General features: G+C 37.2%; 1 pseudogene; it reads left to right on the forward strand.

The window, feature by feature from the left end:
* Positions 1–7,136: 7,136 nt before the first annotated feature.
* On the forward strand, positions 7,137–8,126 carry LOC129250082 (uncharacterized; annotated as a pseudogene).
* Positions 8,127–10,307: the final 2,181 nt, after the last annotated feature.

The following is a 10,307-nucleotide window of genomic DNA, read 5'->3' on the forward strand; positions in this document are numbered from 1 at the left end:
TCGAAAATATCCTGAATCAATTGTAAATTTTGATGTAGCACAATTTTTTTAACTGCTCGCGCACGATTTTCATAGGTGCAGCCATGCAGGCTAGTTAGCCTTATCATAGTGGTGCGCTGACTTGTACCTTTTACCTATCATGTTTTTAGTTATTGGGTTTGCTTAGCACGATTCGGAAGTTGTAATTTCAAAATTGAAAGTGTCGGATTCAAGATGGCGAAAATAAAAATTTAATAAAATCAAATAAAAATTTGATTTTGCAGCTTGTCTTAGAATTAAAGGAAAGGCAAAAATTGTATGTAGAATTTCGTTTATCTAGAAATTTAGTTGTTACAGTTAGAAATATTTCTAGCTATTAGCTATATTTCTACCAAAGACACATATTTCTAACTGTTACACCTTAATTTCAAGCTAATCGCAATTCAGCTATACGGTTAGCTGGGTCAGCTAAAAATTTCTTTCAATGTTTGGTTTTATGATGCGCTGAAGACAAATATGACATCATAATTTAAAAAGGCAAAACCAATATGGTGATCTAAATTACTTTTTACTTAACGAACAACTATTGAAAGATGAATTTATATAGTTATATTAGAATAATTTTTGACAGTAGTAATAAAGTTTTATAATCTGACATTAGCTGGTTAACCAATATTTTAGTGCATAATAAATTTATTAAATTCACGACCCCAGAATGTGCCACGAGGAGGCTGTCAGTATTTTACACTCCACTTTTGTTTTTTTTGTTCTTTTTTATTTTTAAAAATTTTTTTTGTTTGTTTTTTTTTTCCTTTTTGTTTTTTTTTTGTTTATTAATATTCTCGCATTTGTGGTAATTTTTTGTTATTCCTTAGAAAGGAATTTCTTCCTTCTTTGTTTGAATTTTTTGAATCCACAATTTGTTCTTCAAATACAAGTTTCACGGATGCTTCTTATCTTTGTAAGTTTTCTCAAGGTTTTAAGGAATAAGAAGAAACACACAAAGGATAAAGAATTTAGTTTTGAGTACTTTCATTTTCTAAAATTTGATTTTTATTCGGCAGACTTGGGAAGGTTAATCTTTGTGACTTTCTAGAGTAATTGCAATCATCATCTTTTAATAAGCCCCAGCAGTAATCAGCAAGCATGCTAGGATTCCATTTTCCTTGATATCTTTTCTCCATAGTTTTTATATCTTGATGAAATCTCTCACCATGCTCATCGCTAACGTCTCCACAATTTTGTGGGAAAAAATCCAAATGCGAGTCAAGAAAATGTATCTTCAAGGACATGTTGCAGCCCAAGCGTTCATAGTTTTTCAACATACTTGCAACTAACGTTTTGTACTTGTCAGATCGTCTGCTACCCAGAAAATTCGCGCATACTTCCTTGAATGATATCCAGGCAGCTTTTTCCTTAGCAGTGAGCTTTTTTTGAAATTCTTCATCTTTTAACACTTGGCGAATTTCTGGACCAACAAAAATGCCCTCTTTCAACTTAGCATCACTCAGATATTTAAACTTTTCAGATGGACAGATGGATATAAATTTCCATTAAACAGAAGAACTGCCTTTAAACTGTCTTTGGATGCGTCTATGAATAAACGCCATTCACATGGCTTATGTTCTCTTCCTAATTCCATCATAAGGCCGTCAACATCATTACAGTAGACAAGTTCACCACTCATAGAGAAATACGATTCCAAATTTCTCTGTCGCGTTCTAACGTGAGTTATAAAAGTTCCGGGTTCAAGCACGTTCCATTCTTTTAGCCGAGAACCAAGTAACTCACTCTGAAGTTTTGATAATTTCAGATCTCTAAGTAAATCATTTAGTTTTGACTGATTTATAAGAATTGGTTGATCAGAAATGGTATCAAAACACTCAGAATCGGACATTTCTTCTGGTTCTTTACAACCATCCACTGATTGTAAATAAGTACATTTATCTGTCACTAAATGGTCTTCTTGAGCAAGTTTTGGTAGTTTTGGTACAGGTAAGAGTTCACTGTGATTTTGCGGGTAAGTCACTGAAGATACATTTGGATATTCGATTTTACATTTATTCTTCCCAGAATAACCAGAAGTATTTATACTACAAAAGTAACAATTAGTAAAATGATCTATTGGTTCTTTCCATATCATTGGAGTACCAAAAGACATGGAAGGACGCTGTCCTCGTCTCCATAAAAACAAATTTGATGTACAATGATTACAGCAAAAGTTTGGAGTCCAACTTTTATCAAAATTTATTATTTTTAAACTAAAATAATATTCATATGACTCTTTAGTAGCAGGAGTTAATGTGCGTCTCTGCTTTCTTGTCGTAAACTGTCCACAAATGTAACAGAATAAATTTGGATCCGTTTTACAAACTCTAGGCATAGTAAAACCTGAGGAATCAGTAAAAGTATAAAAACCAAAAAACTTATATATTTGAAAAATATCTGATGTAGGTAAAGGTCAGATTCTAATATTAAGAAATTGAGATGTAGTCCTGAAAAAAACTGATGATAAAGAAACTTCGAAGATATTGATTGACCAATTTATGTTGAAGTGTCAATTAAAAATGAACTTTTTATCACAAAAGATATGTAAAGTGCAGTTCTGATAACATATATAAGTTAATTATTTTAATAAAACACCAATTTATTTTTGATGTAATTTTTATTTATTTCCCTTGTTAATGCAAAGGCAGCCGGTCTCAGCGGAAGAGTTATAACAACTAACTAACTCGGTGACTGCACCTGAATACCTAACTTTGAAATTTAGCTATTGCATGTGGACAACGCGTGACTTGAAGTTGCTGATAGAGCGTCTGCCGTATGTTGCTGATATCGCTGCCTAACTGCCTGCTGCATTGCTTGCTCTGCGGATATGGTGGATATTGTTACATTTATTGTTGCGACTACTTTGTTATTAGAGCCGCAACATGGGTTATTGCTGGTGTTGTTGTCATGTGCCAAAATTATTATGTGTTAACTTATATCTAATAATTCCGAATCGTGCTAAGCAAACCCAATAACTAAAAACATGATAGGTAAAAGGTACAAGTCAGCGCACCACTATGATAAGGCTAACTAGCCTGCATGGCTGCACCTATGAAAATCGTGCGCGAGCAGTTAAAAAAATTGTGCTACATCAAAATTTACAATTGATTCAGGATATTTTCGATTTGGATCTTATAACTGAAGGTTCAGGCTTCAGTTTAAGGCTAGGTAGAAGCTTCCATCACCTCAGGTTCATCCACTACATTTGGTCAAAAATGGTCAAAAACACGTTTTTTTGACTTTTTAAGGTCAGATTCGTATTCAGCGATGAAAAATCTATAAGATAGGCCGGGTCCGATACTTGAATCATTTTCAGTGTCGGCCTGTGTTACCTCATGAAGCGCTGTCTCCGTAGATTTGCCATTGAGTTAAGTGTGTTGTGCAGTTTATATACTAGAGCTATCCAGCGAGCTTCTAATGAGTATGCCTAAAAGCTGTTCAAAAGTTTTTAAAAGGGAGGACGAAAGACTAATCCACCTAAAGTCCTTCGCTGATTCATGCCCCCTTCTATCTGCCCTTGGTATGAAGACGGCTCTTACAAAATTCGAGCAGTTTGGAATATGATCTAGGTTTAGACACGCTTTAAAAACTTCCATTAGCCATGGTAGAATACTATTAAGTGTTTCCTGCAACAATTTAGCAAATATGCCGTCAGGGCCATTGAATAATCCTTAGAGAAAATACGGCTAAGCCTCGCAGAATTTCTGGTGGTTTCGATAGAAGAACAGAAATCTCTCCAGCTTTCTTTCTTGGCGGCCCTGGTTGCCTTCTTGTATTGTCTCCGACTTTCTCTGTACAATTGTTGAGTAGCTGAGAGTAACATTTTTTCTGGCTTCTTCCCCAATTTCTCCTAATTGATTACGATATGGTAAGGGTGGATCTACCTCAAGATCCAGGTGATAGAGGATCCAGATATGGTCCGAGAAATACCTTTTGATTGAGACCCTCAAATTTCTTACCCTCACTAAAGTATTTTCAGACAGTAATGTTATATCTAATTCTTCCACCCATCCTTTAAAGCATTCCGTGCTTGGAAAGGTGAAAGTCGGAGTATTGCTCGTGTTACATACTGTTAGGTTAGTATTAATAATAAATTCTTATAAGGACCCACCTTGATTATTCATTTCGGTACTCCCCCATAAGGTATGTATTGCATTCCATTCACATCCTAGTAGCAGGATATTATCTTTGTTGCCAAGCACGAGCCAACGAGCTCGTCAGGCGGTGCTGGTTGATCGTGTGCCATATAGATGGAGGCACTTTTGATTGTGACACCGTCAGCAGCCTTCAATTCGGTGGCCGTCACATCCGATGAACTATAGGATGGGATTAGAAATATGTTTAGCTGTTTTTTTTTCTGGGGTCACTTATAGTATAAGTTGTAATTTTTGAGAGAGAAGCCGCTTGCCTCAGTGCTCTGGGTTCTTGGATAAGTGCGATGTCTACGTCCTCCTCCGATAGGAGAAGGGTTAGGTTATCCGTTGCAGTCCTGGAGTGCTGCAGATTATCTGGACAAGCTTGAGATCCATACTTATTGGCCATTTCTAGTCAAACTGCATGCCCGTATGCTGCTCGTTATCGCCATCAGTTTTGGTATACCCAGCGTCCTTCAGGTGCATATCCTTGAGCAACTCCTTATTTCAGATGTGCTTTTCTCACACCTGAACCGATGTTTGTTGTACACTTCTTGCAGTGGCTCTATACTCTCCATACATCTCCGCTTTAATGATGTTCCCGTCATCCATCTGAACAGTGCGGTTGTGTGCTTGCAAATATGGTATTACGAACTTCATGTTCGGTATCCAGATACGGCCGCCATGGAATCTCGCTGGCTGGGACTAGTTTACGCCTCAAACTTTCCCAGTCGCTATGGATCTTGCTAACAGCGGTTTGTAGGAAATCAAAAGAGAACTAATCGTCACATTTGATCCCCAAGTATCCACGAACCACCTCCATTGAATCAAAACCTGGCACTTGACTCTCCGGGTTTGCCATGACGTGATCAACGACAATACAAGACAGCCATGCCTCGATTGCGGACCACATTTCCAACGCAGGTTTGCCGCGATTTGTTAGTTTATCCACCAACGCAGTTTACAGGTGATCCCGTGCCACCTCAGGTGATTCCGTGGCATGCTGTGCCCCACTGCTTTGCTATCAATTGTTTCTTGACTAGAGGTCAATACCTCGTCCTCTGAGGGAGTCCCGAGCTTCCACAGTTCGTTTGTTTCCTCCGTTTTGTTGTTAAGTGCATGCGCCTGATCGTCTGACCGTCCATTCGTTGTGTTTTTATGTCAGTCCGTCTCTTTTTTGCTTATACTTTGGCCATGAATTGTCAGAAGAGCTATGTTCGGCAGGACAATTCGAACACATAACTCGGACGCAGTCGCTCCGCATTGGATTGGACACGTACGGATGCACAGTCGTCATCCTCCATGCGATATTGATTTAATTTATGGTGTATAACAATTGAACGATAGCAATATAACACCGGTATGGTTTGTTTCGCCTTCGGATTTGTGTGTGAATTTATACACAGAGAAAATTTCGTAAGAACTCAAATTTTATATTATTTCACTTCCAGGCACATCATTTAAAAACGGTGCGTAAATGATGCCTTTGTTACAGCTAAAATGTTGATGGTAGCTAACGCCAGCAGCACCAATGTTGAAAAGATATTTTCTGCTACTTGTTAATTTCTCACTAACAGTAGTAAGCTGCCGTCGCGCAATTTACTAATTTAGTTAAAATCTTTTCGCACGGTAAGTATGGCATTATAAACTCGGAAACATGTACACGAAAGAGGTGTAGTAGAATCTTCGGATTTAACCACGTTATACTTTGGGTCATCATTTTTTGTTAGCGATAAGTCAAGAAAAGCTTGCTGTAATTTTTGAAAAGCGTTTTTGCTCTTCGGTTGGGAACTATGGGCAAGCGCAGCAAACCTGGTGATCCCGAAATGGATGCCCATGGGTGGCCTTTTTTCGTAAATTGTAATACACTTATATATTGGATAATATTGTGCACGTAAGAAAAAGATTAAACGCGGGTTGTTCAGCAACAATTTTTCTGTACCCTACAGAACCAGTTACCTGAAATTTTTTAACAACCTTTGAAGGGCCGACTCATTCGGACGATTATTTTCATCAACAAAATCGTGAATTTTGCGATATTTTGTTTTTAAAGATCGAACATTTTCATTCAATAAACTTAACGCGGCCGCTGTAGCTGAATGGGTTGGCGCGTGACGACCATTCGGAATTCAGAGAGAACGTAGGTTCAAATCTCGGTGAAGTACCAAAATGAAGAAAAAGCTTTATCTAATAGCGGTCGCCCTTCGGCAAGCAATAGCAAACCTCTGAGTGTATTTCTGCCATGAAAAAGCCCGTCATAAAAAATATCTGCCGCTCGGACTCGGATTAAAACTGTAGATTCCTCCATTTGTGGAACAACATCAACACGAACGCTATTAATAGGAGGAGGAGCTCGGCCAAACACCCAAAAAGGGGGTACGCGCCAATTATATATAAATATATATAAGTTAAACCCTTTAATATCGGAAAGAGTACAAAAAATAATTTTTTGGGGAGCTATGCTTCTTTTTTGAGTTGCCTTTTTTAACCAACTGAAGTTTATAATTATTTCTACCCTACTTATATCTAAATGTAGCCCCTGCCGCTCGATACTCTGCTGCTTTTGTCGTTCCTACAGGCGGAGTTGTTTACTATAACGTGACCACTTTTTTTCGTTGTCCATTCCCACAGGTGTCCATTCAACGTGATCGAATATTTTAGAATGTGGGAATTGCAATAGCTGAAATACGTTGGCTTTGCGTAAGGGTGTCTTATGGCCAGACGTATCGTCAGTAGTTTTTGCAAATGCGCGATCAATAGTTAGGGAGTTCACAATATGTACTATTTGTCGTATTTCTTTAATCATGCTATTGTATTAGCACAGTTGTAAAGTTGTTGTTTTTGTTTAACATGTACAAATACTGCTATTTCAATACAACTTTGAAAGGTATGTTTAGTGTGCTATTTGTCTATGCTATACGATCAGCTGATTTTGTTTACCATCACAATTTGTGCAAAAGCAAAATCGGAATTAGAATGGAATTAGAGCAAAATAATAAAGTAAGTAATATTTTTTTAAATGCCAACTCATTTCGCTTTTTAAAAAAAAATTTTTTCCAGGACAAAGGTAAGCGCATTCCCAGCAACCCAACTCGGAGATGGACGGCGACAGAAGAGAAGTCTCTTATCGAATTTTTATTGGAAAATCGGCGACTTGAGGTTTGTTTTTGTTTGCATTGAAGTAAAATAAAATTATGTACGTGCATACGTTTATTTTGCAGAAGCCGTCCGCTGAAGTTTATTATAAGGGTTTTTGCGAGGAGAAGAATATTACAATGGAGTGGAAGCTGGTGCGTGCAAAAGTGCGGAACGTGAGGTCGAGCTACAACAAAGCCAAAACATGGGAGGGAGCAGGGAGCATGAACGGCGATACCATTAAAAATAAAAATATTTCTTTGCCGATTAATTTCAATAGCCTAAATTTTTTTCCAAGGAACTAAAAATTTGCTCATTTTTTTACGAACTGGATGACATTTTTTGGAAGTCGGATTTGCGAATCTTCCGTAATCGATGACACAATGGCAATTTTAATTGAAGAGTGCCAAATAATTGAAACCGAATCGCAAAGGCTGGTACAGATTACGGAAAGCCCTCATATTCCGGTATGCACTTCTAGCATGACACCAACCACGAGCTCTCAGAGTCCGGTTTGCACGTTGACTCCAACAACAGACAGGTATATACAGCCGGCCAGCAGCTTCGGACATTACGAAGGTACAAGCTGAAGTAATGGCATTCAAGAAGGGGAAATAGGAGGCAGAAACTATAGCAAGAAATAAGGAGTTGTTCATAAGGGAAAAAGAATTCACCCTTAAGCAAAAGGAGTTTGAGCTAAAGGAAAGGCAGGCACGAAATGAAGAAAGTTTTAAAGAAAAGCAACTCCAAAGCCAAGAAAAATTGAAAATTCTTGAACTTGAAATGCAAGAGCGTTTGGCTATGGAGGAATTGAAACTCAAGTATAAATGAAAAACTTCATGAAATCAAGCCCTCATATACATATGTATGTATGAAAATATTTTTGAGTTCAACTCTTTTTATTGATAAAAAGCACACAACTGATTCAAAACTATAAGCAGGGCTGTTCAAAAATTTTTAAATTGAAGTGCAAATCGCAATACATATACAAAATTATATGTGCACAGAAACTTTTTTAAATTGAAAAACAAAAAAAAAATTTTTTTAAAAGTTCAAAGAATTTTGATGGTCCCTTTTAATAATATATTTTAAATTAAAATTTTTTTCAGTGCTATAATATTTTTGAAAATTTTTTTGTTGTTAATCTGTTAATGTAAATTTGAATATCATACCAAAGTGCCGAGGCTTTTTGTTTGCACTTTCATATGAAATTCAGGCACTTTCATATGAATCGAATTTATATAGTATGTAAGGTCAAATGGGAGTGCTATGAAAATTGTGTTTTTATATTCAAAGTGTGAATTTGTATCTGTGCTTATTCTTCAGGGCAAAACAAAAACAAAAGTGCTAAAAGTGTATATGGGGTGAACAGCTCTGCTATAAGTAAAAATATTTGGAGTAACTGGCTTTTATTGACATGGTGGAGGAGTTTGATAGTAGCATTAATTACTGAGTTGATTTTGAATAAAGTTTAATAAACTATCCCTAAGGGTCGTTAACGGTAAAAAGTTGGTAGTTGGCTCTAAACTGCATTCTTGATCCTCATTGTTGAAGCTTATGAAAATATTGTGTAAAATACAGCATACCATTATCCAATCATTGCAATCTCTTTTGTTTTGTATTGTGTGCAATCGAACTTGAGTTCTTTCAGGCTAGGGAATTTTTCTTTCACAGCCCCGAAACAATTTTCAATTCGCACGCGATATTTTCAGAAGTATTTGTTAAAGTTTTCTCTCACCTCTCTAGTGTATTCTGTACTATTTAGGCGGAATGGGATCAGTAGATATGATTTCAGTGGATATGCACTATCACCAGCAATCCATTGCGACGTCGACAAAAATCTGTGTGGGTGTTTTGAGAGCAAGGAGTCCGAAAACATTTTTGCATGGTGGACACTACCCGGGTAACCTAGTGTAGCTTGCTTTATGCGTAAGCGATAATCACAAATTACTTGAATTTTGATAGAGTACTGGCGCTTACGGGAAAAGAAGATCTCATGATGCCTAACCGGTGCTTCGGCCAATTTAATTTCGGAGCCATCAATGTATCCAACACATTATTTTTCTGTGGCTGCAACCAGCTTTAAAAGCTCTCTTTCATTGAGCCAGAATAAAAATCTGGTTACGATTTGAATGGATAAGGATGCCACTTTACGGATCGAACGTCCTTCACCCGAAGATCCCAACCTATAAAGTACGATTTTAAGCTGAAGTTCAATCGGAAGCTGTATTGTGTTGTTATCAGTCCGAAACACATCATCATCTTTTACTAAGATTAAAAGGTGGTCAAACTCCATTTGGTTTACCCGCAGCATTTGGCAAAATCTGTTTTCATCTAAATGCTCCAATACATTCAGCTTCCATTGGTTTGACTTAGGAATTCCTAAATGGACACCTCGGCGATTGTTTAGCAATAGCAGCATATTCAGTCTGAAACTTTCATCGATATCTTCCTGCTCGTCTTCATCACCTACAATCAACACGTAAAAAGAGCACAAAGGAAGTGTTGGATTACTTACTCTCGTCCACAATGATGACGTCGTGTGTATATTTTTGACATTTCGCTGATATTATTTTACTTTTTTCGCTCCTCCTAGGCATTTTTATGTTTATATTTATATTTTGTATTATTTTCACTTCTGCTAAGCAGCTGATTGATTGGGTGAATAGCACACACAATAGTACATCAAATAGCAAAGGATGTTCACACGTTCGACTATACAACGGTGCTATTTCAATAGCAGAAGGGAGAAATAGCATCAATAGAACACTTTGTGAACTCCCTAAGTATTTGATACTTGGCTCTGCACGCGCAGCAACGTCAGCGTTTTTGTTTGTTTGTTTTGTTAGCGTGTAGATTTGTATAATATGTTATGCTAACAATGCAATAGGTGAAATACGTTGTCCTTGCGTGTGCCTTATGGTGCCTTATGGCCAGACGTATCGTCAGCAGTTTGTGCAAATGCGCGATCAATAGTATTTGATACTTGGCGCTGCAACGTCAGCGATTTTG

This window comes from Anastrepha obliqua, chromosome 6, assembly GCF_027943255.1.
Source record: "Anastrepha obliqua isolate idAnaObli1 chromosome 6, idAnaObli1_1.0, whole genome shotgun sequence".
In the NCBI taxonomy this organism is placed as follows: domain Eukaryota; kingdom Metazoa; phylum Arthropoda; class Insecta; order Diptera; family Tephritidae; genus Anastrepha; species Anastrepha obliqua.